General features: G+C 30.1%; 1 pseudogene; it reads left to right on the forward strand.

The window, feature by feature from the left end:
* Positions 1 to 14446, forward strand: part of LOC149141194 (L-gulonolactone oxidase 2-like) — a 300958-nt pseudogene extending 286512 nt beyond the window's left edge.
* The last annotated feature ends 497 nt before the right edge of the window (positions 14447 to 14943 follow it).

The raw sequence follows: 14943 nt of genomic DNA on the forward strand, positions 1-14943 counted from the left end.
AGGGGATAGGGGACAGGGGACAGGTCAGGCAAGGGGAGAGAGGAGCGATCTTTGTGTTTTTATAATTGTGTTTTTTTATTTGTTTTTTTATTTTATTTTATTTTTTTTAAATGTTTTTTTTAATTTTTAATTTTTATTTTATTTTTGTTAATTGTTTTTTATTTTTTTTAATTGTTTCTTTTTTTTAATACTAATTTAATTTAATTTTTTAATTTATTTTGATTTTTTTTTTTTTTAATTTGTTCTGAATTTTTGTTAATGTGTTTTGAATTTTTTTTTATATTTTAATTTTTTTTAATTGTTTCGATTTTGTTTTTTAAAGTGTTTTTTAGATTTTGTTTTTAAATTTTAATTTAAAAAAACAATTCTTAAATTTTTTATGATGATGATGATGATGGTGGTTATCATCCACTCAGACCAAACTTTGGTCTATTGGACCTAAAGAAACGAATTATTTAGTTTGATTTAAGATTTTATTCCTATGCTCAAAAAGCTTGGAGAGAAGCCTTTCGAGCTCACTATAATTTTGACATCGTAAAAGGCTAGGAAGGTCAGTATTGCAACAAAGATTTTGAAACCGAGACCTAATGTGGTTGTACGCGAGGCACTCTAAGAGGAAGTGATTTTCATCCTTGATGTTCGTATTCTCACAAAGATGGCAGAACATTTCCATCCATGGTGTTTTACGAACTGCCCAACGACTTGTTTCACTATGGAGCTCGTGAGAGTATCTCTCTATTTTAACTAGAGAGACCCACTTCTATAAGGAGAATAGGATAGGGTTTGTTGCTTTTAATTTTGAGGTTATACACTATAAAACACTTTTGGGTTTGCTCAATCTTTCTCCAAGATTCTTTAGAGATGCTAAAACCCAAAACCTCACATCCATATAAGATAATCGGAGTCACTAAAGTTTCAAAGAGGAACTTCTTTCTATCGCACATTACGAGGTTTGTCATTTTACAATTATTTTCAAGACCAAAATAAGATTTTCACCCCCCATTAATCATTTTCTCAATGCTATAGTTCCAGTTGATCTTATGATGAATATCAATTCCTAGGTACTTGGAGGAAGACACTTCCTCCAAGTTACTATTGTCATACATAAAATTAGCATAAGTGTCCTTCTTGGATTTGATAATCATAACTTTTGTTTTGTCAATATTAACAATCATACCCATGGTAGAGCAGAAATCCTTAAGAAGTCTAAGTTGCTTATCAAGATCAGATAGGCACCTAGTGAGAAGAACGATATCGTCAGCGTAGAGAAGAATGATGATGACTATCCCAGCTAAGCTCGTGCCAACACATCCTGCTTCCTCTAAACAACCTTCTAGCTTGTCAATGTAAATGCGAAATAGGGTAGGGGAGAGGGGGAAACCTTGTATAACTCTGATATTACACTTAATATCTTTCGACCACCCCTCATTACTCTTTAACTTGGCAATTACATTTTTGTATAACCTTATAGCGGCAGCTCTAAACTCAAAAGGAACCTTTAGCTCTTCTAATCTATTCCACATATTGTTTCTAGGAATAGTATCAAAAGCCTTTCTAAAGTCTACAAAGCAACAGAAGAGATTGGATTTATCATTGCGGCATTCCTCCACAATGATCCTAAACATAATGAGGTAGTCCATTGTTGAGTGTTGCCTTCTAAAACCCGCTTGGTCTTTAGCCCGCTTACCTTCACTTTCAAGCCATATGCTCAACTTCTTTTCCAAAATAATATCATATAATTTGGCTAGGAGAGGGCTGATCATAATTGTCCGATAATTAGAGGGGTTATTTGTATCCCCATTTTTTAAAATAGGGATAATGAGGCTTTGAGTCCATGGTTTAGGGAACCCTTGCTTGACCACTTGATTGAAAAGCTTGTGGATATGGGGGATGAGGACAAGACCTTCAATTTTTAGGATTTCCACCTGGTAACCTTCAATGTCCTTAGCTTTCCCATTAGGCAAACGATTAATCTCAAAATCAATGTCTTCTAATGAGAAAACTTATTTGGTAGTGAGCAGGGCTTCAAAGTTATCCATGACATTTGGAGATTCATAAGGCTTTTTAAGATAGGAATTCCAGTCGTGTAAAGCAATTTTATTATTATCTTTAGATTTCCTAGTTAGAATCTACCTCCAGAATTTATTAGGAGCTACCTTAAAGAGGTGTAAGATATTCTCTTGTCTTTTACGAATATACTACCTTTTTTTCCTTTTAGTTAGGGCTATGTATATTTTTATCTTGCCAATTTTAAGAGATTTATTAACAACTTCCTTAATTTCTCTCCTCGCACTTTTACAGTCTTTGTCATACCATGGGTTGGTTTTGCTATTTCTTTTATTACTTGAAACTTCAATTGAGAACTTGTTAATAGAATATGAGAGGGTTGTAGTAAAATTATCATAGAATTCTTCTATGTTGTCTATGTTAGATAAAGGAATAAAATTAGTTTTTAATTCATTTAGAAAGAGATATTTTTTATTTCTATCAATGATTAAGTTCTTTTGGTTATAAGTATTATCTTCTATGGGATCTCTATGCATCACAAAATTGAGAGTTATAAGTAAAGGCCTATGATCAGAGTGAGGCCCGTGGTTGTTTAACATGTCAAAATTTATTATTTCATTGTATAAAGGGAGATTGGAGATAACATAGTCTACCACGTTGCTACCAAGCCCATGGATGCAGGTCATCTAGCTAGAATTGGGCCACTTCTTTACACCGTTACAAATTATGAGATCCTGAGCACTACAGAGCTTGACTAGTTGTGATCCAAACAAATTATCCCCGTGGTCTTCAGAGCTCCTTTTGTACTGGCTAGCCAGAGGAAGATCTTCATCTAACCAAAGAGGATTAGGGTTGGAATGATTGCTTAGAAGGATAGATTGGTTGCTTGAAGTTTGAGCATTAAAGTCACCCATTAAAAGGATATTGTCTTCATTCCTTAGGCTAGAAATATCATTCTCTAAACCATTGTAAGAACTATTTTTATCTAGATTCTTTTTCTTCTAGAAATTAGAATTGATGGGGGGAAATAAAAGATTGCTATGTATATATTTTTATCATAAATGTCAGTGATCTCTATCCAACTATATTTGTTATAAGGGTCGCTTTTATAAATCCTAACATGAGGAGAGATGTTCTTCTTAATGTAACAAGTTATACCCCAATAGCTCTACGGGAGGATCACTTGTTCCAGGTAGACCATAGTGTAAAGGCATCTATGCAAAACCATTTATTTTATCTTTTATTTTTAATTTTGTTTATCTAAATTATTTAATTTAAACAATTTTTTTTTATTTTTAATTAATTCTTTTTTTAAGTTTAATTTGATTTTTTATTTTAATTTTTTTCGGTAAATATTTTAAGTTTTTTTTTTTCTTTAAAGATTATATATATATATATATATATATATATATATATATTTTAATTTTTTTTTTTTAATTTTTATTCAATTTTTTTACTTTACCAGTTAGTTTTTTTTTTTTTTTTTTTTTTTTTTTTTTTTTTGACATTTTCTTGTTTTTTGTTTATATATATATAGATATTGTATTTGATATTTTTTGTCATGTTTTTTATTTTTATTTTTATGCATTTTTATTTTTGTCATGTTTTTATGTTTTATGTTTTATGTTTTTTTTTTACATTTTTATAACTGTTATGTTTTTTTTTTAATATTTTTTTGTATTTGATTTTTTTTGTCATGTTTTTTCATTTTAATTTTTATGTTTATTACTAACATGAAAATCACCAACAATTAAAAAAAATTATCCACACTTAATTAATTAGAGAATTTAAAGTGTAAAAACTAAGCCCTTTAAACAAAATCATTAACATTTAAAAAAAATGTGTTGATGCTGGATCAACACTTTTCAAAATCAACATGAAAATTACTAACATCGAAAAAAAAATTCATTCTTGATACATAGGAAAATTTAAAGTGCCAACACACCTTATCATATTCTCCTTATAGAAGAGAGATACTTTTATAAGGAGAATAGGATAGGGTGTGTTGCTTTTAATTTTTAGGTTATACATTATAAAACGCTTTTGGATTTGCTTAATATTTCTCGAGGATTCTTTAGAGATGCTACAACCCCAAACCTCACATCCATATAAGATAATCGGAGTGACTAAAGTTTCAAAGAGGAACTTCTTTATATTGCACATTACGAGGTTTGTCATTTTACAATTATTTTCAAGACCAAAATAAGATTTCCACCCCCCATTAGTCCTTTTCTCAATGCTATAGTTCCAGTTGAGCTTGTGATGAATATCAATTCCTAGGTACTTGGAGGAAGACACTTCTTCCAAGTCACTATTGTCATACATAAAATTAGCGTAAGTGTCCTTCTTGGATTTGATAATCATAACTTTTGTTTTGTCAGTATTAACAATCATACCCATGGTAGAGTAGAAATCCTTAAGAAGTCTAAGTTTCTTATCAAGATCAGATGGGCACCTAGTGAGAAGATCGATATTGTCAGCGTAGAGAAGAAGGATGATGATTATCCCAGCTAAGATCGTGCTAGAACATCCTGCTTCCTCTAAACAACTTTCTAGCTTATCAATGTAAATGCCAAATAGGGTAGGGGAGAAGGGCCAACCTTGTTTAACTCTGATATTACACTTAATATCTTTCGACCACCCCTCATTACTCTTTAACTTGGAAATTACATTCTCGTATAACCTTATAGCGGCAGCTCTCAACTCAAAAGGAACCTTTAGCTCTTCTAATCTATTCCATAGGTTGTTTCTAGGAACCGTATCGAAAGCCTTTCTAAAGTCTACAAAGACACAGCAGAGATTGGACTTATCATTGCGGCATTCCTCCACAATGATCCTAAGCGTAACGAGGTAGTCCGTTGTTGAGTGCTACCTTCTAAAACCCGCTTGGCATTTAGCCCGCTTACCTTCACTTTCAAGCCATATGCTCAACTTCTTTTCCAAAATAATATCATATAACTTGGCTAGGAGAGGGTTGATCATAATTGTCTGATAATTAGAGGGGTTATTTGTATCCCCATTTTTTAAAATAGGGATAATGAGGCTTTAAGTCCATGGTTTAGGGAACCCTTGCTTGACCACTTGATTGAAAAGCTTGTGGATGTGTGGGATGAGGACAAGACCTCCAATTTTTAGGATTTCCACCTGGTAACCTTCAATGTCCTTAGCTTTCCCATTAGCCAAACGATTAATCCCAAAATCAATGTCTTCTAATGAGAAAACATATTTTGTAGTGAGCAAGGCTTCAAACTTATCCATGACATTTGGAGATTCATAAAGCTTTTTAAGATAGGAATTCCAGTCGTGTAAAGCAATTTTATTATTATCTTTAGTTTTCCTAGTTAGAATCTGCCTCCAGAATTTATTAGAAGCTACCTTCAAGAGGTGTAAGATATTCTCTTGTCTTTTACGAATATACTGCCTTTTTTCCTTTTAGTTAGGGCTTTGTATATTTTTATCTTGCCAATTTTAAGAGATTCATCGACAACTTCCTTAATTTCTCTCCTCGCACTTTTACAATATTTGTCATACCATTGGTTGGTTTTGCTATTTCTTTTATTACTTGAAACTTCGATAGAGAACTTGTTGATAGAATATGAGAGGGTTGTAGTAAAATTATGATAAAATTCTTCTATGTTGTTTATGCTAGATAAAGGAATCAAATTAGTTTTTAATTCATTTAGAAAGAGATCATTATTATTTCTATCAAAGATTTATTTCTTTTGGTTATAAGTATTATCTTCTATGGGATCTCTATGCATGACAAAATTGAGAGTTATAAGTAAAGGCCTATGATCAGAATGAAGCTCGTGGTTGTTTAACATGTCAAAATTTATTATTTCATTGTATAAAGGGAGATTGGAGATAACATAGTCTACCACGTTGCTACCAAGCCCATGGATGCAGGTCATCTAGCTAGAATTGGGCCACTTCTTTACACTGTTACAAATTATGAGATCCTGAGCACTACAGAGCTTGACTAGTTGTGATCCAAACAAATTATCCCCGTGGTCTTCAGAGCTCCTTTTGTACCGGCTAGCCAGAGGAAGATCTTCATCTAACCAAAGAGGATTAGGGTTGGAATGATTGCTTAGAAGGATAGATTGGTTGCTTGAAGTTTGAGCATTAAAGTCACCCATTAAAAGGATATTGTCTTCATTCCTTAGGCTAGAAATATCATTCTCTAAGCCATTGTAAGGACTATTTTTATCTAGATTCTTTTTCTTATAGAAATTAGAATTGATGGGTGGAAATAAAATATTGCTATGTATATCTTTTTATCATAAATGTCAGTGATATCTATCCAATTATATTGGTTATAAGGGTCGTTTTTATAACTCCTAGCATGAGGAGAGATGTTCTTCTTAATGTAACAAGTTATACCCCCAATGCCTCTACGGGAGGATGGCTTGTTCCAGGTAGACCATAGTGTAAAACCATCTATGTAAAACCATCTATGTAAAACCATTTATTTTATCTTTTATTTTTATTTTTGTTTATCTAAATTATTTAATTTAAATATTTTTTATTTTTATTTTTAATTAATTCTTTTTTTAATTTTAATTTAATTTTTTATTTTAATTTTTTTCGGTAAATATTTTAAGTTTTTTTTTTCTTTAAAAATTATATATATATATATATATATATTTTCATTTTGGTTTTTTTTTTTTTTTTACATTTTTTTTTTTGTTTTTTTATATATATATTTTTTGTATTTGATTTTTTTGTCATATTTTTTTATTTTTATTTTTATTTTTATGCTTTCTTATTTTGGTTATGTTTTTTTTTTTTTAAACTTGTTTTTATTATTTTTATTTTTGTCATGTTTTTAGATTTTATGTTTTATGTTTTTTTTTTTTTACATTTTTATAGGTGTTATGTTTTTTTTTAATATTTTTTTGTATTTGTTTTTTGTCATGTTTTTAAATTTTAATTTTTATGTTTATTACTAACATGAAAATCACCAACATTTAAAAAAAATTATCCACACTTAATTAATAAGAAAATTTAAAGTGTAATCATGCTGCATCAACACTTTTCAAAATCAGCATGAAAATTACTAACACCAAAAAAAACACTTTTCAAAATCAGAATGAAAATTACTAACACCAAAAAAACATACTTGATACGTAGGAAAATTTAAAGTGCCAAAAATATGCTAAAAAAAATGTGTATTCTAACATCACCACTTTTCAAAATCCAATGATTTTTTGCTACCTCAAAAAAACAAATACCAATTCAATTTCTCTTATTTAATTGGTAACTTTGTTAAAAAAAAATTAGATTAATGAATAGTTTTAGATTCCCTTCCTTTGCAAAAGTTTTGAATAAATATTTGCGAAGGAGGGAAAGAGGAACCTAGGAAGAGTGAAATATTTTACGCAATGTTTGAAAATTCTTACGTGAAAGTTATTCTTTTTTATAACGTGGTACTTGGATATTTGGATAACGTGCTACCTGCATTTCATGAAATTTTGTTGAGGAGGGTTTCTAATATTAAAAATAATATTAGTAAGATTAACTATTTTAGAATATAAAATAATTTCATTGTAATTAAAAAATGTTTTTTTGTTTTTTAATAAAAAAGTGTATTTCAAAAAAAAATTAGTAGCAAGAAAAATCATATCTTTATATATATGAGACTTAGATTTAGTTAATATGTTGAATAGAAAAAACATTTGTTCAACAAGCTAATAAAAAAACATTTGTTCAACAACTTATTATAATTGGGATTGCATGAGATTTGACATGTTTGGAGGTAATTTTATTTTTCACAATTAATTATATTTTTACTTCAATCTAAATTTTAATCTTGGATGGAGAAATCATTTGTCTAACTGCAAATTGTTATCACTAGAATTACTTGGGGCTTGACATTTTTAATACAGTTTTTATCCCTCCCAATTAACTCTCATCCTTAATCCAATATTAAATTCACATGTTGCAAAATTCATTCTCACAAGGGAACTACGTGATGCTTGACATGTCTTTGGCACAATTTTTATCTTCCGTAATTGACTAGCCCTCTTAGCCCAATGTAAAATTTACATTTAAACCAGTATTACTAGTGTTATCAAAATTGTGTGAGATTTAATAAATTTTAAAACAATTTTTATTCTTTATAATTAACTCCCACTTTTAATCCAATTCATAATCAATCCTACAGATAATAACAATAAAATATAATAATATAATTTTAACATCATGTAAAATCAAAACATCAAATTGATATATAAAGATACATATAATTTTACTATTCGATAATTTAATAATTAAAATTTAAATACAAATAATAATAACAAAATATAATAATATAATTAACAAAAATTATAAGTTTAGTGATTTGTTAACCATTTACTTATTTTCTATAAGTTTAATGGAATTATATTTTTATCATGTTTAATTTTTTATTTTGATTAGGAATCATATAAGATTTGAAATTAAATTTTTTTGATTCATTGAGACTTTCAATTAAACTACCTAATACAAACAAACACTTTACCCTGTATATATATTATTTATTTTATAATAAAAAATGATATTATAATTTTATTTGAATGTAAATTTAACACTTTACCCATTTTATTTTATATATATATTTTTATTATTTATTTTATAATAAAAAATGATGTTATAATTTTATTTGAATGTAAATTTAAAATTGGAAAACTCAATAAATTATTTGATTATAGATCGAGGGTTAGTTGAGACTTTTTATTTTAGGGAAAGTTCCCATTATTGGTTTTAGTTTTATAATTTTTATACTAAAACAAAATTTAAAATATAAATAAATAAATTTTCCTTTGGTAGGAAACCCGTCATGACTAACATTTTGACTAAAGATTGCATGAATGGAATATGGTAGATGAAGATAACGTGAATATAATTCGTAAGAGTCGGACTGAGTTTAATATTTTTTCAAATGTGTTACGGAATTTTGTTTGATTTATTTTTAGTATTTTTTTAATAATTTATGGAGTTTTTGTTTAGATAATAATAAAATTAAAACGTTGTTATTTTTCTCATTTTAAATTTAAATTTTGAAGTTTCTATGATTTTGAAGTTTCTATGATGTGGAATTTTTAAATTGTAATTTAAGTTACTTGCGTGAAAAATAAAAAATAAAAAATTGTATTTTAAAATATATAAAAAAATGTGATTGCATCAATAATATGTTTTTATTTAAAATGAGAAGAAAAATAAATATAAAAACAGTTAAACTAATTTTCAATTCTCAAACATATATATTGTTTTATTAATTTGATTGTTAAATTAAATATTAATAATAATATCTATATTAATTAAATTATAATCCAGATTTAATATATTCAAAAATTTCATTTTGATTATTCAAAAATTTTAATCTCTGTTTTTTTTGAAGTTTTAGAAATCGAGAAGAACCCTAATAATTTTAATAGAGAGGATGGATATAGACTTAGCCAATCTTGGAAGCCTGTCATCCACCATCTTTCCCACTGATAATTTAAACTCCATCTTCTTATTAATTTATTCAATTATCAATCAAATAATTATTTCATATATATATATATATATATATATATATATATATATATATATATATATATATATATATCTATTATTTTCACTTTTTTTTTCTCATTTGATCAATTTGACAATTTCTTATTTTATTTATTTATTTACATTTAATTCTCATCCCTATCTTATTTTATCACTATTTCAATTTTTCGTTTATTAAAAACATTAATTCTTTTCTATGTAACAAATAATTTCTAATTCAAACATTTAATTAATTTTTATTTTAATTTATACTATTTTAATTATGTCAAATTTTATCACTAAAACTTATTTTGAATTATTAATTCTAAGTTTGAGCTAATCTCATATGTTTGACTACCATTATTTATTATTCTTTTGAATATTATTAATTATTGTTTTCAATTAATTCTTATTTTTAAGTCATTCTCAATGTTCCAAATTCTTATTTTTAAGTCATTTTCAATGTTCCAATTCTAAATTAATTGTTTAATAATTTTATACCTTAATTATTCAATTTTTAATAGATTTGGTCAAATTTTAATTATTATTTCTGAATAATTATATTTAACTTTGACCCTTATCTCAACCTATACTAGTTCTTTTCTCCTATAAAAAAAAAGTTTTTCTACTCTATTTTACTCATGAAGCTCTCACGAACCGCTTTGTCCTTGTCCCTAATTATGGATGGAGTAACCTAAACATGGGATAAATTAAAAATCCATTACATCATTGTCCTCTAAAAATCTCTAAAAATATTAAAAAAATAAAAATAAAAAATTATACACTAAATTAAATATATTAAATATAAATATTACCAAGTAACATTATTGTTATTTTCTAATTAAAACATTATATTAAAAAAATATATATAAAAGGCTGTTTATATTTTTTATAATGAAAATATTATGAAAATTAAAAAGTTTTTTATTTTCTGAATATAAATATATATTTTTCTGGAAATTATATGATTTTATTCCTCGGATGCGGGTCGCAGATAGCAATTTAATGCGCATGAGCAGTCGAATAAGCAGGTGGTTTATTCGTGTGGCCACCTGCACTTTCACTTGTGTGATCTCACGGCAAGTTCAGGCTCTCAGGACGGTGCCATTAACTAGCTGGGAAATTCGAGACATTCCCAACATTTACAAAGATATTGATCAAAATCCCCCTCATTCCCCCATTCAGCCTCTCAATTGCTCCTGCCATCCCGCTGTTACAGAGCCGAATCTCCACATAGCCACCGGAAGACATTGCAGGCTCTTTTGCTGCGTCGACCTAGGCAATGGTAACCATTTCTCCCAATCCTCATTTTGCCACCTACGCTTTGAGGTCTCAGCCCCTTCTGCTAGCTCGACTGTGAATTCCCTGGACCACTCCCTCTTTCCTTCAACAGCTCTTGGATTGACCCCGGACCCTGTTCTAAATAGCTCTCAGCAGTTTCCCAATCTCAGAACCATGCGGTAGCATCATAGAATGAGGAGCAAACACAGTGGCAGTCAGGGAGGAGCCACTCGTTCTGCATCTCAGCCCCCCTCTGTTTCTACCTCCCCTTCTGTTTCCCCTTCCCCTAGCCTGTCCAATTCTCACTCCATTTGCAAATATCCGAACACTCAAAGCGGCCGTGGAAGATTAAGCACTAGAGAAGCACGTTGTTTCGGAGGAATCCCCCAGAAAGCAGTGACCTTTGCTCCCTCTGAGCAAGCGCACTTCCATTTTCAAAGTGCTTTGAACAAACCACTCATAATAGCCACCATCTCGGTGAATTTCAGGGAAGTCCCCGCTTCCTCTCCTGAACTTTTGCTCAGTCGGGATATCAACCAAGTCCATCCTTCCAGCTTCGATCTAGGGGAGCCGAGCACCTACTGTCCACCGAAAGATGATAGCAACCCATCTAGTAGCAAACAACAAATGTTGGGAAGCGATGCCACCCGTAAGGATAAGGGCATTCAAACTGAGGACAGTGCAGGTGGCAAACATGCAGCAAAGGCCAGCTCTAACGATTATGGTTGGTTTCCGGTCATGGAGGAAGAGCCTACCGAAGACACCTTGGAGCTGCTGACCAGGTTATGTGGCGAGCTTTGATTCCATCTCTGATAAGTTCTAATACTTGCCACTTTTTACCTTGTTTCCTGTCGGGTCGTTTTCTAGTGTTGTCGCCAACTAGGGTGAAGAAAATTTTGCTTTTTCATTCCCATTGGTCTACTCACAAGGGAATTTTTGAGTTAAGTATTGGATTTCACTATTTTTGGCTAGACCTATTGAATTTTGGAACTACAACACCTGCGAGGGTAAACTAAATTGTAATATTTTTTGAACTCAGACTGGTTTCCCCATCTGGGGCAGTCATGACTTCAAGGTTTTTTGCACAGAATGGTCATACATTTGACTCAGTGCCGCTGAGGCTAGAGCCTCTTTGTATATTATGTTTTTATAAATAGATCAGCTTTACTTAGAAAATCAATATCTATCTATATATATATATATATATATATATATATATATATATGAATGATTCTATTGTGTTAAGAAGAATTTCACAGTGGATTTTGGGAGAGATTAGTTATGTAAAATTTCATTTAAAAATAATAAAATAATATTTACATTAATAAATTAAAAATTGTAATTTTTCTAGTCTTTAATCTAAATTTGATATATAACATTTTAAAAAATATTAAAATAAAAATAATGAAAAAATATTAATAACAAAAATATAGTGTGTAAGGACCTCTAGTATGTCTTAAAATTGCTTATGCTTGGCTCGCTGAAAGACCATCTTCAGATGTAGGGAAACAGATTAACAACTCAAGACCCAAAAGCATCTAATACGAGTAATTCCAAGTGGAATTATTTTTTTTAACAATAGTTGTGATTCAACCTGATAGCAACCACTGAACTATGAAGAGAGTCGAACCAATGATTAACTCAAGACCCAAAATCATCTAATACAGGTAATTCCAAGCCGAATATTTCTTTTTGAAGAATAGATGTGAGTCACCCTGATAACAACTACTAAACTATGAAGAGAGGCAAACCAATGATTAGCAACAACTAGCAAAAATATAAAAAAACTTCACATTTGGTTCCAAACCACTTGAACTAGCCCTTGTGGCTATAAAATAATTCAATGTATTCATCCATCCATCCATATAGAGCGAGACAGAGAAAAAAAAATTTGGACAGATGTTTTTAATTTCCAAATGTGAAGGGACAAGTGTTAAAATTTTAATGTGTAAATCAAAAATAAATATTTCAATATCAACTATATATACATATTATATAAAACAAGCCAACATAAGAATTTTCTTATAGTTAAAACATTTTATCATTGTGTTGCTAAAAATCAGCATATCTCCATCTAATTCTAGATCTACCAAGCATTGAGAGAATTAAAATCTCTCGAGGTGCAAACATTTTCTAAAGTTCTACACTTGAAAAGATATTTACATCTTAAGATATCTAATCCTTGTGCAAATATTTTCTTAAGTTCATATATTTATGAGTGAATTGTTAATTGACTATATATATAAAGTGAATAAAGCACTAAGCTTTGATTTTGTTAAGAGGTGAATCTGAAGAGAGACACTTGCCTATTCATGAATATTAATTATGATTTTTTAAATATAATTAATATTTTTAAATTAAGGATATGTATGTTTAAAATGATTTTAATTTGAGTTTGGAGTATATTCTAAAATTGCTTTTCCTCTTACTTAAGGAAACAAGTTAATGGCCTAAGATGTAGAGGCATGTGGCAAGAGTGAAAGAGTGAACGCTTGTCCTCTTATGGACCACCAATGGGTTATTCCAAGTGGCGTGGTTTTCCTTGAATAAAAGTGATAAATCAGCCTACATTACCTGATAGCAGCCAAGATAGCTGTCCCCGCTACTCTTATGACAACTAAATTCTGATAAGTTTTGTTATCTTGTAAACGACAAAAATATTAATTTAAATTCTAGAAAAATAAAAATAAAGTAAAAATGTTTTCATCCACTGCAATTTAAAGTAGAATTTGTGTGTGTGTGTTTTTTTTTTAATATAAACTTTAGTAAACAAATTACTGAGTCAAAACAAGCCTATTATCTTGTTCAATGGAATTTAACAGTCTGTATATGTTGCAGTGGTAACAATTGACGCAACCCACGATTCGGAGCAGCTATGCAATCTGAGTAAAAGTACCATGGACGCCAGATCCCCCTCAGGCGCGGGATTCTTGAACGACATTGTGAAAGGGTTCACGGAGTATCCAGTAATAGGATTTAATAACCTTATGCAAACAACCGGAGGATGCCAGGATTTGGTTCCAACACCATTCTGGATGCAAATCAATCAATTTGTTCGTGGGATCGTCGAGTGGGAGGGGTGAAAGGCTATGACTTGGAGATCTACGTTCCCCTGCGCAGGATCAGAGAGGCAATTATTGATATCAAGAGAATCCGCGATTTGAATCCAGAGGCCTTGTGCGAGCTCGAGGTTGTGGAGGCAATCAGTATGCGCACTGTCAAAAAATCAAAAGCATATTTGGGGCATTCCGAGGATGTAATTACTTTTGAATTCGAGTATTTGAGACCTCGGGACGCTGAGACGCCAAAATGGAATTCGGATGCTTTTGAGGAGATTCAGCAAATGTTGGTGGAGAAGTCTGGGGCGACACTCCACTGGGGAAAGTCAGGGGGGTACCTGTTTCAGGGAATCAGCAAGAGGGCTGTGAATTTGAAGAAATTCCTGAAAGTGAAGCAGGAACTGGATGCAGGTGGATTGCTTGGTATTGATGGAAAAGGAGTTGAAATTTTCAGAGACGGTTGTGCAGTGGAGAAACTGTGTAAATGCAGAGAGGATAAACACTGTGCGCCCCATAAAGGCTACTTCTGCAGGCCTGGAAGAATATGAAAGGAAGCTCGTGTTTACAGACAGGACCACTGACGGATCACGACCTAATAATGAGAAGTTGATTTGTTTGATTACACCTCTCTCTGTCAAGTATGGTCAAGCCAGATTTGTTTAATTTTATATTTTTTTATTTCATAAATTATTTAATAAATTTTATGTAAATTTGTAATTTTATTTTTATGTAAATTTGTAGTTTTAATTGATTATTTTTTTATTAATTTAAAAAATTTAAATTAATATATATATTTTTTAATCTCAGAATTATTTAGATAGTTATTTTTATTTTGGAATAAAAAATTTAAAAAATAAATCTTATTATGGTAGTGTGTTATTTTAGAATGGATTTTCAAAATTTTAATTTAATTATCAATAATTATTTTATTTTTTTTCTCGTTAAAGCTCTACTATTCTATTAAAATATGTACAATAAAACATTACATTCAGGATGACATGTAGCCCAGGGCTAACTGTGGCAGCTCACAACCCAGAATAGGCCCTCGCAGGGGCTTCGTAGCCAGACTTAGTTTCTT

This window comes from Pinus tabuliformis, chromosome X, assembly GCF_031772625.1.
Source record: "Pinus tabuliformis cultivar Carrire ecotype Pingquan chromosome X, CPIR1, whole genome shotgun sequence".
NCBI classification, from domain to species: domain Eukaryota; kingdom Viridiplantae; phylum Streptophyta; class Pinopsida; order Pinales; family Pinaceae; genus Pinus; species Pinus tabuliformis.